The sequence below is a fragment of the Lolium perenne genome, chromosome 4 (assembly GCF_019359855.2).
Source record: "Lolium perenne isolate Kyuss_39 chromosome 4, Kyuss_2.0, whole genome shotgun sequence".
NCBI lineage: Eukaryota > Viridiplantae > Streptophyta > Magnoliopsida > Poales > Poaceae > Lolium > Lolium perenne.
This window is the reverse complement of record NC_067247.2, coordinates 203,064,730-203,081,654: the sequence shown is the minus strand read 5'-3', so window position 1 is coordinate 203,081,654 and position 16,925 is coordinate 203,064,730. Positions and strand designations below refer to the sequence as shown.

At 42.3% G+C, this 16,925-nt stretch overlaps 1 long non-coding RNA gene across 1 annotated transcript; it reads left to right on the top strand.

Annotated features, from left to right (window-relative positions):
• The first annotated feature begins 12,982 nt into the window (after positions 1-12,982).
• LOC139838802 (uncharacterized) lies at positions 12,983-14,977 on the top strand. Its single transcript, XR_011756669.1, has 3 exons — positions 12,983-13,071; positions 13,346-13,418; positions 14,919-14,977. It is a non-coding gene; the product is annotated as an uncharacterized lncRNA (long non-coding RNA).
• The last annotated feature ends 1,948 nt before the right edge of the window (positions 14,978-16,925 follow it).

Sequence of the window (16,925 nt, the reverse complement as noted above, 5' to 3'; positions counted from 1 at the left end):
ATTTATCAGCCATTTGCAAAGATATATCAGTAGGTATCAACTTATCTAAATAAAGCCTCTTATAAAGAGAAAAAGGCATAACACTAACACCGGCTCCCAAGTCACATAGAGTAGTTTTAACATAATTATTCTTAATAGAACAAGGAATAGTAGGTATACAGGGTCGCTTGACTTCTTCGGCACTTTGCCATTGAAAGAGTAATTAGCAAGCATAGTGGAAATTTCCTCATTGGGGATTTTCCTTTTGTTAGTAACAATATCTTTCATATACTTTGAATAGGGAGGCAGTTTAATAGCATCAATCAAAGGGATTTGCAAGAATAAAGGTTTCATCCAATCACAAAATTTATTATAGTGTTCTTCTTCCTTTGATTTTAGTTTCTTAGTAGGAAAAGGCATTTGCTTTTGCACCCAAGGTTCTCTTTCATTACCATGTTTCTTAGCAATAAAATCTTCTTTAGTATACTTTTTATTTTTATCATGCTTTTCAGGTTCATCTTCAACTTCTTCTTTATCAGAGGCATCATTCTTATCATTATCATTATCATTATCATGTTCATTACCACTTTCAGTTTCAGCATCGGAGATAGAAATACTATTAGGATCATTAACAGGTTCAGAGGATTCTACAACATTTTTATGTTTCTTCTTCTTTTTCTTCTTAGAATGAGCACTAGGTTCAATTCGTTGAGAATCTTGTTCAATTCTTTTGGGATGCCCTTCAGGATATAGAGGATCCTGGGTAGAGACACCACCTCTAGTTGTTACTTCATAAGCATGTTTCTCTTTAGAATTATTATTTAGCAAGTCATTTTGCACTTTAGTGAGTTGATCAATTTGAGTTTGAACCATTTGAAAATGTTTAACAAGCATCTTAACATCATTGGAGGTTCTCTCCACAATATCATGCAAATTGCTAATAGCTTGAGAATTTTCCATTAGATGATTCTCTACTCTCATATTAAAATTTTCTTGCTTAACAATATAATTATCAAACTCATCTAAGCATTGCGCAGGAGGTTTTGAATACGGAATATCTTCCCTAGTAAAGCGTTGAAGGAAGTTTACCTCAACCATGGATGAAGGGGGAATTATCTCACATATATCTTCTATGGGAGGTAGATTCTTCACATTTTCAGATTTAATACCTTTCTACTTGAGAGACTTCTTAGCTTCCCTCATATCTTCATCATTCAATTCAATTAAACCCCTCTTCTTCAATATTGGCGTTGGAGTTGGTTCAGGTGTATTCCAATCATCATGATTCCGTCTTATTCTAGCCAATAATTCTTCAGCTTCGTCTGGAGTTCTTTTCCTGAAAACACAACCAGCACAACTATCCAAATATGCTCTAGATTCAATGGTTAGTCCACTATAAAATATATCAAGTAGATCATTCTTTTCTAAATCATGTCCAGGTCGAGCTCTGATAAGAGAACAAAATCTTGCCCATGCCGCAGGTAATTTCTCTTCATCTCCCTGGTCAAACCTATAAATTCTCTGTAAAGCAGCATGTTGAGCACTAGCAGGAAAGTATTTTTGAAAGAAAACATCACGCAAATCAGCTGTACTTTTAATAGAACCAGGAGACAAATTATTATACCAAGTTTTAGCATCATCCTTTAATGAGAAAGGAAAAAATTTAATGACAAAGTAAGTACGCATCTTGTCATCATCAGAAAACAAGCTACTCATAGAAGAAAGTTCATTCATATGTTCTACAGCACTTTCTTTTTCAGTACCACAAAAGGGTGCTTTCTCTACAATAGCTATATGAGATAGATCAAGAGAAAAATCATAATCTTTATCCTTAATGCATATAGGAGATGTGGCAAATTCAGGATCAGGAGATAGCTTATGTCTAACAGTATATTGTGTAAGAAACTTTTTAATGTTTCTTGCATCAGCAGTAGCATTGCATCTATTAGCAAGATCATCATTAAGCTCTACATAATCTTCATCAGGATCATCACTAGAATAATCAAGTTCAGGTGAACTAACAGGTGTAGTGGCATTTTCATTAGGAGTTTCAGAATTTTCAATTTGTCTAGACCTAGCAATTGTAGCATCTAGAAAGGATCCCAACGAACCACTATCATCAAGCACAGCAGAAACATTATCAATATTATGAGAGTTTTCAGATTCAGCAGAAGTACCACCAAGCGAAGCTTGTGGCGGTGAAACAAGTTGACTTATCACAGATGGTGAATCAAGTGTAGCAGAGGTACTCAAAGTTGTACCTTTTCTTGTAGTGGATGGTAATATGGCGACTTTAGAATCGCGAGGTTTACCCATGATGGAGAATTTGCAGCGAACAATATCAATCCAAGTGAACTTCCAAATAAAGCTATGCTCCCCGGCAACGGCGCCAGAAAACAGTCTTGATGACCCACAAGTATAGGGGATCGCAACAGTCTTCGCGAGTAGTATAACCCAATTTATTGATTCGACACAAGGGGAGACAAAGAACACTTGGAAGCCTTAACAGCAGAGCTGTCAATTCAGCTGCACCTGGAAACAGACTTGCTCGCAAGAGTTTATCAGTAGTAATAGTTTTATAGCAGTAGCAGTAGCGAAATAACAGCAGCAGAGTAACAGAGACAACAGTAGTGATTATAGTAAACAGCAGGATTAAAATACTGTAGGCACGGGGACGGATGACGGGCGTTGCATGGATGAGAGAAACTCATGTAACAATCATAGCAGGGCATTTGCAGATAATAATAAAACGGTGTCCAAGTACAAAGCAATCAATAGGCATGTGTTCCAATTATAGTCGTACGTGCTCGCAATGAGAAACTTGCACAACATCTTTTGTCCTACCAGCCGGTGGCAGCCGGGCCTCAAGGGAATCTACTGGATATTAAGGTACTCCTTTTAATAGAGTACCGGAGCAAAGCATTAACACTCCGTGAACACATGTGATCCTCATGTCACTACCATCCCCTCCGGTTGTCCCGATTCTTGTCACTTCGGGGCCATTGGTTCCGGACAGCGACATGTGTATACAACTTGCAGGTAAGACCATAAACAATGAATATCTTGATGAAGCAATAACATGTTCAGATCTGAGATCATGGCACTCGGGCCCTAGTGACAAGCATTAAGCATAACAAGTTGCAACAATATCATCAAAGTACCAATTACGGACACTAGGCACTATGCCCTAACAATCTTATGCTATTACATGACCAATCTCATCCAATCCCTACCATCCCCTTCGGCCTACAGCGGGGGAATTACTCACACATGGATGGGGGAAGCATGGCTGGTTGATGGAGAGGCATCGGCGGTGATGATGGTGATGATCTCCTCCAATTCCCCGTCCCGGCGGAGTGCCAGAACGGAGACTTCTGGCTCCCGAGACGGAGTTTCGCGATGTGGCGGCGTTCTGGAGGCTTTCTGGCGACTTCGACTTCTCCCCGTGCGTTTTTAGGTCGAAGGCAATATATAGTCCGAAGGAGGGCGTCGGAGGCCGGCCGAGGGGGCCACACCACAGGGCCGCGCGGCCCCCCCCAGGCCACGCCGCCTTATGGTGTGGGGCCCTCGGGCCTCCACCTGACTTGTCCTTCTGGCTCCATCAGTATTCTGGGAAAATAGGGCCTTCTGCATAAATTCCGAGGATTTTCCTGAAAGTTGGATTTCTGCACAAAAACGAGACACCAGAGCAGTTCTGCTGAAAACAGCGTTAGTCCGTGTTAGTTGCATCCAAAATACACAAATTAGAGGCAAAACAATAGCAGAAGTGTTCGGGAAAGTAGATACATTTTGGACGTATCACCCCCTTACTATAGTTGATAGTATTTTACCTTAGTATTAGTTTGCGAGTACTTTAAAGTACTCATGGCTGTGTCCCTGGCTATTCAAATGGCCAGACTATGAAGAAGAGTATCAAAACCCGGAAGAAGGACAGCAGGACGTCTACGACAACTAGGATCACTCCTGACGTCAACAGTTGCCTGTGGAATAGATGGACTACTACTACGCTATTTCGCTTCCGCTATGTGTTATGTAATTGATCAATAGAACTTCTATTATTGTAATGAGACGGGATCATGTGATCCTTTATTTGTAAGACGATTATGGTATGTAATGAATGATGTGTTGTGATATCAATCTATTATGTCTCACAAAAACAATATTCCTAGGATTGCGATGAATGGCATAATAGGCATCTGGACTTAAAAATCCGGGTGTTGACAAGTTGGTATTAGAGCCATTGTTGACCTTAGGAGACCCAAGTTAGAATGGACGTCTGAAAAATTTAGTTTCAAAACAAATGAAGTGATTATTTATGAAAACTTATTCCCACTCTTACCCTTGAGATCTTCTTCAAAATAAGAAAGTTATGCTTCATTTCTTTCTATAGCACTACATAAAATTTTGACACACTACTCACTCCTCTAACTTACTCATCATAATTCTTCACAGATGGAGTACACCTGCAAGTCTTATCAGCTTGGCCACAGAGGAAACCTCATGTTCGAGAAGGATTTGAAACAACTGGTTGATTATTTAGGACGCCCGTATCCCGAGTTCTTCAGAATACCCCTCAACAATCCATCGGGAGGAAAACCTCGGTGGGAAGTTACTACAGATCTTTGGAGCCCCAATATGGGAAACCATCTGGTTTTATGTAACGGGAAGCACTTGGAAGGAAGGACTAGTCAGAGCGATGCAAGAAGCAATTGCCCGTCTGTGCAGACAGAATATCAACAAGCTCCAGAATACCCGCTTCATTTACTACCCAGGACATGAAACCATGGGAAGACCAATAATCATGCCCCCGCACCCGGAGATGAACCACTATGTTGCCTACCTCGACTACATGTTGTATAAGACCCGCAAAGAGTTGGACAACGCCCTCGCCTTTCGCCAAGCACATTACCCGTGAAGATGAAGAATCCCCCCTAAAGAGTAGTATCATTTAAGCACTTTCGTATGTGTGAGTTGTATCAGGATCCCCTTGTATCGTAGAACGAATGAATGGTTCTTCAAACCAACGGTGTGTTAGCTTTGTAATGTGTGATGCTTGGTATGAATGAAAAAGTGTTGTTGGTTTTTACCCCCGCAACACTACTCAAATTTTCAAGTTATGAACTTTTTAAACTTTAACAAAACAAACCATAGAAATTTCCCTCTTATCTTATCATCTACCTCAATGTTCAGATGGCCCCACCAACCCGCAGCGCCACCCAGGATGCCATGATGCAACTACTGCAGACGATGATGGCAGACCGAAAAGTCGAAAGAGCTGAACGCCAAGCCAACATTGCCGCACTGCAACAGATAGCTCAGAACAATCAAGGCCATGGAAACCACGATCACCCTGGATCGAAGCTGAAGAACTTTCAGAACACCAACCCTCCAATGTTTAACAAGACTGAAGAGCCCCTTGATGCTGATGACTGGCTCCAGACCATGGAGAACAACCTTGAAGTTGCGGGAGTTGAAGCCGCAGAAAAAGTACTGTTTGCCACCCACTACCTGTCAGGACCTGCCAGAGCCTGGTGGACAAGTGCCCATGCAATGAATGCGGGACAGATGATGACCTGGGAAGACTTCAAGCTGAAGTTCAGCAAATACCATGTGCCCCAAGGACTGATCAAGAAGATGAGAGACGAGTTCCGGGAACTCAAACAAGGAAGGATGTCCGTGGTAGAATACCGCGACAGGTTTCTCACTCTGTCAAGGGACGCCCCGGATGAGACCGACACCAATGAGAAAAGAAAGGAAAGATTTCTGAACGGACTGCACGACGAGATGCAAACGGTGTTAGTGAACATTTCGTTCGCTGACTTAGAAGCCCTCGTGGACTCAGCCATACAGATGGAAGGGAAGCTGCATCAGGCCAATGAGAACTGCAAGCGCAGAATGATGAACCAGAATGGACCCCACCATACCCAGAAGTACCGCAACAACTCCTCTGGAGGATTCACCCCAAGACACAACAAGCCCCCTGCTCAGAGTTATCGCCCCAACTACACCAACAACAACGGAGGACCCCCGAAGCCTGGAGGCAACAACAACAACAGCCACAACAACAACAACCACCACCACAACAACAACAACAACAATGGGAACAACAACCACACCAATACTGCCCCAAGGTCTGGGAGCAATGCCACCCCCATCACCCCCAAGGACAAGGCAACAATCAACTGCTATGAATGTGGAGTTGTGGGTCACTACTCCAACGAGTGCCCCAAGAAGCTTGCCAAGATTGCCGCCAATACCGCAGCACCGGCTCAGCAACAGCGCCATTTTGCAGGAAGAAGGAACCAGAACAACAACAACGGCCGCCTCTACCACATGAATGCCATTGAAGCTCAAGAAGCACCCCAGACCATGCCAAGTATGTCTTCCTGTTAATCAAAATGCTCAATCTCTCTTAGGAACCTAACTTTTCTTAAACTCTCGGGACGAGATTTGTTTAAGGGGGAAGGGTTTGTAACATCCCAAAAATTTCAAAACAAAACAAATGAATTTCCCTATTTCCAAATTTTGGAACCAACAAAAACTTTTATTCAATTAAGTTTGATACATAGTGATCTTGCTTAATTCTTGTGCTATTGCCATGATTGCTTGTTAAAGTATTTAGAAATGATCTTAAACCATAAACCTCACCCCTCTTTTCATCACCCAAGTTAAAATAAAATAAAAGGAAATTAAATAAGAAAAAGGCCTATGTGCCTATGGCTATTTTTATAAAACTTATCCTAGGCCTTTCTAATTTGATTAGAGGTTTGGAAACCCTTCATAAACCTTACCTAGTGCTTATCAAACCCAATCCAAGTTGATTCCAAAGAAAATAAAAAGAAACTAAAAATGCCATAGAGGCATATGAGAGTAAAATAGCAAATTGGTGAATTTAAGAATCTTGACCCTAAGACATGTTGTGAATGGTTGGATCACTCCTCTATACCATTTTAACACTCAACAACACCAATTGGGTCAAGCCAAGTCAAATTAAAAATCAAATGCAATATATGCATAGAGGCATATGTGGCACATAGCCATACAACCCAATTCTTGTCCTATGCCTTTATACCTTGACCAAATGGTGGGAAACCATCTATAAACCTAATCAAACATTAAATTGACCCTCAAACTTGCCCAAGTCAAGCAAGGGGAACAATTTACAAGATTAAGAAAAATTGACACATCACCTCTTATGTGTTATGGCCATTTTTGCAAATCTTTGAGCTAGACCTTTTGGAATGGTTTCAATGGTTTGGAAATGTTCCTAAACTCATAAGAATCACTTTGGAGTCAAGAAAAATCAAATCAAAAAGAGAGAAATCAAATAGTGAGAAAATCCCATTTTCACTCACATACACATTTAGCCATTTTTGCAAATCTTCAACCAAGGCCACTTTGGCTTGTGCCATTTTTTGTAAAACACTTATACATCAATAACAAACACAAATGCATCAAAGAAACCAGAATCAAATCAAAGAAAAATGCATTTTCCAACTTACATATGATAATGGTCATTTGGCCATTTTATATTATCTTCACCACTTTGCACCCCTGGTTTGAACAATTCTTAAACCAACCTTGACCAACTCTTGCCACCTCATCCCAGACCATGTCAAGGTGAACAACTTTGATGTTGACCACCAGTGCTGAATTTGACCAGGTTGACCAGAATAGAGTTGACAAGATGTGACACTGAAACAAAGAGAAGATAACCCCCATTTTGAAATCTCACAAATCTTCACCAAATTGACCACCACCACCACCATTCTACCTCTCTCATTATATAAAAGAGATCCACCAAAAATATTTCCAAAATTCAATTAAAAGTTTCATGCGGCCATTTCATCAAACAGTTGGTAGGCAACAATCTGAATTGGACACACACTCTATTACACACTGGTTTTTAGCCTCCACCACTTTAACTTTGTGATCATCACACCCTGGTACCTCCTCTGCATCATCCTATGCCCTGCAGCCCTGCTTAAAGTGAAGCCATGATCAAAAACCTCACCATGCCGAGCCCAAGGACACCACCATGCCACCCTACCTCACCATCTCTCTCTGGTCCACTCAACCTTGCCAACCTAGCATCCCTCACTCTGCAAAGCAAGCTAGACAAGGTTCTGGGACAAGAGGAAGCCTCCACAGCCCTGGCCACGACGTGATCACCACGTCTGGGCGCGCCAGAGCGTGCATCGGCATGTTACTGGACGCCGCAGTAGACCTCCTCGCCTGGACGCTGTCGTCCTTCCCTTCCCCTAATCTTGCGCGTGCACACTCCACACCATGCCAGGACCTTGCCAGACACGCGCCACTGGCCGCGCCTGCACCGTCACCGTCGCCATGATCGAAGTTCTTGCCGCCAGTACATGCCGCAGTCGCGGAAGCGATGTGAGCTGCCCCTTCCTCTTTTCGCTGAGCCAGCTACACGTTGAGAAGCTCCTAGACGTCGCCTACCTCCTGCGCCCCCTAACTTGCCCCTTCGCGCCCTGGAGCTCCATTGCCGTCGACGACCTTGCCCCGCACCCTCGGACACCACTCGCTTCTATAAATACTGGCTCCCCCTTGATGATTTCTTCACCCCAGCAAGCTCTCCTCATCCTTCTGATTCTCCTCAACATCTTCCCCTCCTCAATCAGCCTCCATCTCGCCGGAATTTGATCGGAATCCGCCGCCACCGTAGCTCATCGCCGTCGTCAAATTAGGCCACCTCCGCTCCTCCCATGACTACCAGTAGAATCCTCGTCCTCGACAACCTCGTCTAGCACCAACGCCGCCCCTCGCCGGAGCTCCAGCACGCCGCCGACCCCTACCTCCGCCGCTCCAGCAAGGTCTTCTCCCCGACGGTGACGACGACTCACAGCCGTCAGATCTGCATCTAATCGCACGGTCGAGGTTAGCACATACCGTTTCGGTAGAGTTAAGTCGCTGACCAGTGGGACCCTTTGTCAGCTGGCCTGCGTCGTTACTGGGCTGGCCCCTTTGCTGTTTAAACATTTCGGCCCACTAGTTTTCCCGCCTAGCCGATTTAAGTTAATTCAAATAAGTTTGTTTCAGAGAATTTCAATAGTGGTGCTTTGCAATAAATTGAATAGTTTCAAATCTACAAGTCCAAATGTAGCAAATCAAAATGTTCCAGAAAGCTTATGAAATTATCTAGCTAACCCCACTGGATTCAACCCCATAACTTTTGTAGAATTTGAATAGCAAAATTAACAAGACAGAGACTTTTCAGTATTCAAATAAATATAGAAAATCAACCAATTTGAATTTTGAAGTGAATCCAATTGCTATAATTCACATTTCACAAACTCTAATTTACTATATAAAAATATAGTATAGGTTCTGTACATGATCATGGGCTAGAAGCAAGTATTGGCTATGTAGTCAATACTAGTCCATTTAAACCATTTCAAATTTTAGGAATTAAAATCTATGAGGTGTAGCACCTCATTTAAATCATTTTCTCAAGTGTTATGAAGTAATGTGATGACCTCTATGCATAGGCTCATACTTGCTCACTTGTGGAATTTAAATCAATATAGTATTTGAATCACCATGGTTATTTAAATCACATGAGATGATGAATCTCATTTAAATCATTTTTCTCAAATAATAAGTGTGAAGTGTTGACCTTGGTCAACATGTGATCATCCCTGGTTATTTGAGAAGATTAAATCTTAAGAAGATTCAATGAGAGGAAATTATTTCTCCAAACCAAAGAGAAACCCTAATCCCAATTTCAATGAGAGGAACTTATTTTCCTAATACTAAATAAGGAAATCCTAGCATAATTTGTGAATAAATGTTAAGTAGTGATGCTAGATCATTTGTGTGAGCCAATAAGGCTAATTAAGTTTACTTAAGTGTTGTTTGGTGATTGTATCCTCGTATTCGTTTATAGACGCTAGTACCAGAGGCTATCAAGAGGAAGAGGTCTTCTACCAAGAGGAAGAGCCAGAAAACTTTGACCACCTCACCAATAAAGGCAAGCTAGACTACTGCAAGCTATTTTGTTTGCAAGCTATTACCAATGCAAGATAGATTTGAGCAAAGCTCTACAAGAGCAAGGCACTATTACTTTTTACCTTATGATCCTATCCCAAGTTTTTTTACTTTACAAGCTTTATTGAATTTTATTTATCAAAGTTACTTTTTGATCTATGATTCACTTGGTTTAACTATGGAGTAGTACAAGAGCATCACACTTAGATTAGCAAGCTCCAAGATACTTAGCACCCCTCATAACTAGTTGCTAGTGCTCAATATTAAAAAGTGACTAATCTAGTTGGGCACTTGTGAATTGAAATGACATTGAAAACCTTGGAATGATGAGTCATTCTATTGAGATATTTTTGAAGGTGAACATGACTTGTGAATGACTTGGTGAATTTTACCAAAACTGATGGTTGGGTTCGGATGCGATACCATTCCAGTTTTACAAGTACCCCCACAATACCTGAATCTGGGTAAGGCTTAGCTGGAAACTTATGCATTTAGTATGGGTTCCCTCTGAACAAGCGTCATAGGGGTTATGCCGAGGCTGCCTCCATTGAATGTGAAATGACGTGAAATGAGGTGAATGTACTACCCAAGCCCTGTGCAGTTCCCGGGTTGACGGTTTGTTTTCACCGGGAGGCCAAGCTCATGGGGAGAGGTGCCTATACTAGAGTATGTAAATGAAAGGTTAGGATTGGTAGTTCGCGTACTGCGTACGATAAATCAGGGCCAGTTACCCCTGACGAACTATTGCAATTGTTGTGGCATAAGTGTACAACCTCTGCAGAGTTTAACCTATTCGAATAGCCGCGTCCACGGTTATGGATAGTTGGAAAGGCCATACTATTCCGTCATCAGAACTTTTCTAAAAATATGAATGGTGACTTGTGACTTGAATTGAAAGGTGATTTTTGACTTTGAATCACAACTGAGTTGTGGGAATGACACTAATGTTCCCACTAGAGTTTTAGCAAATAAAGAGGCTTGGATTATTAAAGTGTTTATGAAATAAAACTGGCTTTATGCAAATGAAACTAGAGCTTAGAACCCCCTTACTATAGTTGATAGTATTTTACCTTAGTATTAGTTTGCGAGTACTTTAAAGTACTCATGGCTGTGTCCCTGGCTATTCAAATGGCCAGACTATGAAGAAGAGTATCAGAACCCGGAAGAAGGACAGCAGGACGTCTACGACAACTAGGATCACTCCTGACGTCAACAGTTGCCTGTGGAATAGATGGACTACTACTACGCTATTTCGCTTCCGCTATGTGTTATGTAATTGATCAATAGAACTTCTATTATTGTAATGAGACGGGATCATGTGATCCTTTATTTGTAAGACGATTATGGTATGTAATGAATGATGTGTTGTGATATCAATCTATTATATCTCGCAAAAACAATATTCCTAGGATTGCGATGAATGGCATAATAGGCATCTGGACTTAAAAATCCGGGTGTTGACAAAGATGGCGGTGGTGTCGATGGAGATGCCTTCCGGGGGCACTTCCCCGTCCCGGCAGGGTGCCGGAACAGAGACTTCTGTCCCCCAGATCTTGGCTTCGCGATGGCGGCGGCTCCGGAAGGTTTCTCGTACCGAGGCTTATTCTTTCAGGGTTTTCGCGACGGAGTCCTTAAGTAGGCGGAAGGGCAGCCTCGGAGGGGCCCTGGTGGGGCCACACAATAGGGGGGCACGCCCCACCCCTTGGTCGCGCCGCCCTGGCGTGTGGGGCCCCCTGGCTCCCCTCTGGTCTCTCTCCGGTGTTCTGGAAGCTTCATGGAAAAATAAGATACTGGGCGTTGATTTCATCCAATTCCGAGAATATTTCCTTACTAGGATTTCTGAAACCAAAAACAGCAGAAAACAGGAACTGACACTTCGGCATCTTGTGAATAGGTTAGTTCCGGAAAATGCATAATAATGACATAAAGTGTGTATAAAACATGTGTGTATCTTAAGTTGTATATGATGCCCCCCATAGGGGACTTCACAGCGATTTGCGCTTCTAGACCGTCAGATCTCCCCACCTGTGTATCCTGTCCGTCCATTTTTCACTAGGCCCTCGCGCGAACCCACTTTTTATCCATGGGTCGTGTGAAAGCCCGCTCCGGCCCGGCGTCTCGCAGGGGAGTGGGGAAAAGAAAACCCTATCGTCCCCGCGCGTGTCGCTGCCTCTCCGCCTCCTCCGGTCGCGCCGCCCTCCGCCCTCCGCCCACCGCCCGCCGCCCGCCGCCTCTCCCTTCTCCTCCCGTCGCGGCGCAGTGCGCCGTGCAGCGCTGGACCGACCTCCCTTCTCCTCACCCATTTTGCTCGTGCCTCCTCCTCTCCCGCTCGTTCCCCTCCTCTCCCCTCAACAAATCGCCTCGTCTCCGTTGTTGGGCTGCCGTCGCCACTCCCTTCTCCGGCCGATCTTTCATCGTCGCCATGGCCTGCCGGGAGAAGCGCCTGCCTTGTACGCGAGCAGCTCGTGCGGCACGAGCGGGGCGCCGGCTGGGGCGCGAGCCCCGCGTACGGCACAAGCTCGAGCGCCCCTCCTGCTGATGGTGAAGGAGGAAGTGCAAGGGGCGGGTCGCCGCCGCTATGGAGGCACGGCTCCCACTGCCGTGTACATGGTGGAGAGGTCGCCGTCGACGAGCGGGATGAGGAGGCGTGCATCGATGCGGGAGGGCGCCGCCAGACGTGTACGAGCGCTTCCTTACGCAACGCAAGAGGAGAACGTGCGAGAGAGAGGCATCCATGGCGCTTGTTCCGTCGACTTGTTCCCAGCTATTGTGGTCTGCCCCGCTGTCCTCCTCCCCGTTCCTCCTCTCCATGAGCTCGCTCTGCTAAGCGGCCGCGAGGATGACGCTGATGGAACTACTGCAAGATTCGTGGGATCTCCTCAATTTCTCTTTCTCTCTAGGTTTGCTCTGTTTAATTCATGCTTGCTTTGATTTAGTGCGGTGTACTGGAGCAGGTGCATTCTCCATTTAATTCGCCTTTGCCTTGAATTAGTGCAGTGTAGTGGAAACGAAATCTGTGGCAGATGACATGTTGAGCTGATAGTTCCACCCCTTTCTTCTACCTGATGACAGCGACGAGCCGAGGTGAGCAGCCATCAGCCCTTCTCCACCATGTTGTCAACAAAAATCCAAGCATGTTGTTCACACTTTTGATATTTAAATTGAGCAGAGATCTAGAGGTTCTTGCATTCAATAAACAGGTTTATATTTAACAACATTTTTGTTTACACGTACATATCTAAATTGGTCATTTGACTGAATTTTTGGTGGCTGCTAATTGTTCAATTTAGATTCTTTTTGTTCATCCATACACGGTTGGCTTTAATGCATCTAATAAGTTGATTGTTTCATTTTTCAGTATTGGATGGGGAACTTTTCAACCAGTGAACTGTATTGTTACATGTGAACTAACACACATTCAGTTAATTGAGGTTAGCTTTGTATAGCTTCTGTTGTTGATTATCCAACTATGTTGCCTGGTGTGTCTCCACCTACCATTCATGCTTGCTATTTGATATGAAGGATTGTAGGTTGTTGTGTTGCATAGGCCAGCTGCTCGCAAGTTTCCCAATTGAGAAGAAAATAATATGATCCGCAACAAAATACAAGCTTTGTTATATGTACAGTGCAGGCTTCATGATTTTTCATTTATATTTTAATAGTTGTACATAACCCATATTTGTTTATTGTTAATATTTTCAAAGGTTGGCTGATGCCTTTTCCTATACTTGGTAAAGTTGTCAACCTAATGATTTAAATCTCTCATGTTTGGTAATGTTGTCAACCTAATATATGTGATCCCTTGTGGCTATTGTCGATTTAATTATGCTCATGTTCTTGGCTGTATAGGGGCGGTTTCTTATTAGAATTCAGCCATGTAGGCTCTGAATTTGGGCTTGGGTTTCGTTTTAATCTACAAGTGATATAAGAGACAATCAAGTTTCATTCTGGCTTTTATGTTTCAAAGAAACTGCGATACATAATTTTAGCGGGTCTGATTTGCCTCCTAATGCTTATTGATATTCTCCCCTTGCATTGGCATATTCACAAAATGACATGTTTGATTGTACTTTGGCATGTATATATTTTTCATTGGATAAATAGAGTGTAATACATGGATCGCTGCATTCCTCATTTCATCTAGATCTGCAACTGGGAACACGCACAAACAGAAAAGATATGTGCCTTCTATTTTTCAGACATTTACTATTTCTTCTTTGAGATTTGTTTTCTTGGTAGGGCAGTACAAGAGTTGGCTGGTATGCATATATAGCTGCATTCGTACTAGACAAGACAAGTTAGTTATTCTGTAGTTTTCCCCATTTGAAGGATTTTTATTGGAAAAAGTCATGTCTCATTTGCCAAATCTGAAACATTAGTCCATGAATATGGCCTCCTTGCTTTCACTGCCGTGTCAAATCTATTATCTGCTATTTCAGCAAAGCAAGGTAATAATCATTATATGTACATGTTCCGCTTCTCAGTTTGTATAGTGAAGTCTTGGCGTATTTATTATTACTTGTCGTGCTTCTGTAGGTAGATTGCCCTGTTTATTTTTCAGAATTATCATGCCAATTATTATAGTTACGATGGCAGGGTTTTAATTTGAGGTTCTCTAAAGTTTAAATGGTAGGAACACTATTGGACTGGAGTTGCTAGCTATTAAACTTTTACATGTCAAAGGTAGGAGAAACATGTGTTTCTGTTGGCTATGGTTTATGTACTTTCCTTTAAGAAGTTAGCCCTATAACTTTCTGTATTGCTAACGTGAATTTATCTCTGAAAGAAAGCACATTGCGACTTCAGCACCTTTCTTTCTGGAATTACTTTGAATTATTTTTTATGAAAATAGTTTAGAAAGTAGGTTAAATAAAGTATGGTACCACTTCAGAAGATTTCTTTGCTTTAATTAGTTTTGTGATGATCTGCAGGAGCCTAGGGAGTCAAGTTCACTCCAATGACCAAATACAAGGGGAAATGTAACTCAAGGTTAATAACCTAGAAGCTTTCGTACCTCTAGATGTCTAGCAACATGATTCTAATTCGTTAGATTTAGTATATTTTTGCATTCATATCTTTGAATCATAATCCCAGTGATCCCATCTCTCTTGCTGTTATAATAAAGACATGTTATTTTAGTTTCTAAGATTATTTCTTATGATCGTGTTTCAATGCTATCGTAAGCACTTTTTCCTTCTAATATGAACACTTCTTTAATTCATCGTTTCTGTTGGGAGGGTTTTTATTGGGAGGCTGATCTAAAGGGCTGACCATCTTGCCGCGCTCCATCTGCCTTCCGCAGGGGTAACTATTTTGGTCCAAAGGTTGTTTGTCTTACTAACTTGACTTTACTGATTTGTTTCCATAGCTTAGGATGAAAGCCCAAAGCTAACATTTTAGTTTGAACATTTTTGTGTGCCCCTCTTCGATGTATATATTACTGTGATTCTTTGTGTGACCCAACAAGAATTTTTGTGTTCCTGTTAATTCCTTGATGTTCCGTTTGCATCATAAGGAAGCCTAAAATCGTGTTCAAGTTTCTTACCAAAGCATTGCTGATTGGCATGATTATTGCAGATTGCTCAATTTAAGCATTGCTGGTTTCACTATTTTATCTCGCTGTCATTGAGATTATTTAAAACTTTGCTATACTTCCGTGCAGGGCAACCTTATGAATCAAGCTGTGCGCGGACGATGTAAATATACTTCTACAGAGGCGGGAGGCAGAAGGTATTCTCTCTCCATACATGATCATTTATTTCTTCGTAAGCGCATTCTTTTGGTGATTCTAATTTGTTAAGCGTGTTGGTATCCACTATTTTACATTTTGGGACAGTTGTGCTAACGAAACCACAATCAGCTAGCTGCTTTGTGACTGGTGTTAAATATTGAAACCTTTGCTCTCTTTTAAATTTTTGGATGGTTGGGCTAACAAACCCACATTCAGATGGCTGCTTTCTGTCCCGTCAAATACTGAAATCACTGCATCAATATCATGACTAGCTACTATATTTTATTTGTTGCATACTAGAAAATCAGCTTTTATATCGAACATGCTTCTGATATCTTTAATGCCATCTCCATACTTGTATTTCTCTAGAATTTTCTATTGAGATTTTGGGTTTTGAAATGATGTTGTGAAGTATAGTTTGATGAAAGTAAATTACTTGGGTGGTCTGACAGTGAGTAAAGTGAAGTTGGATGAGAGGATTTCGTGTGCCTCTGCCCTGCTGACTGGGTCGCTGGCTCTGCTCGAGGCTGATGGTGCAGTATTGCACAGATTTATGTGCTGCTCGAGCCTGCCATGTGGATTGCCACTTCTTCGGGGCTATATGACCTGATTTATTTTCCTTTTCTATGCACAGATTTATATTTGCTTTGGCTACAATTCTGGATGGTCTGGGTGATACTTAATCCATGTTGAGGTGATATTTGTCCATTGTTTCTTGGCTAGGTCATATCAAGAAAAATTAAGAGTATATAACTATATATGCGTTAATATTTACTACGTATCAAGGCAGTTAGTTAGATGAAGTTGTTTGCTTGGATCGCTCTTGGATTGTGATTTGGTCAACTTTATATGAATGAAAGATTAGTTCTTCGAATCATGAACTGGATGTGATGTGTGCAATCTGGCAATGAGGCGAAAAACATGTCTTCATTGAAAACCATTATGATCTTTAGTGAGTCCAAACAATTTTTCTTATATACTAATAGTGAGCTCCGAAATATTCTGTTTAATATTATCTGGTAGTGCCATCACTTGAAATCACTTGTGCATCCGTTTCTTCTCAGGTGCAGGGGAAGCGGTGCACTGCTGCGTGGTTTGGATGGCCGACGCCTGAACTGGTGGTTGGCTGGTTGAGGTTGGTTCTAGACACATTTTCTTCTTCCCCTTTCCCGATCCAAGGTTGTGCTGTTCTTGATCCCAACTTGTG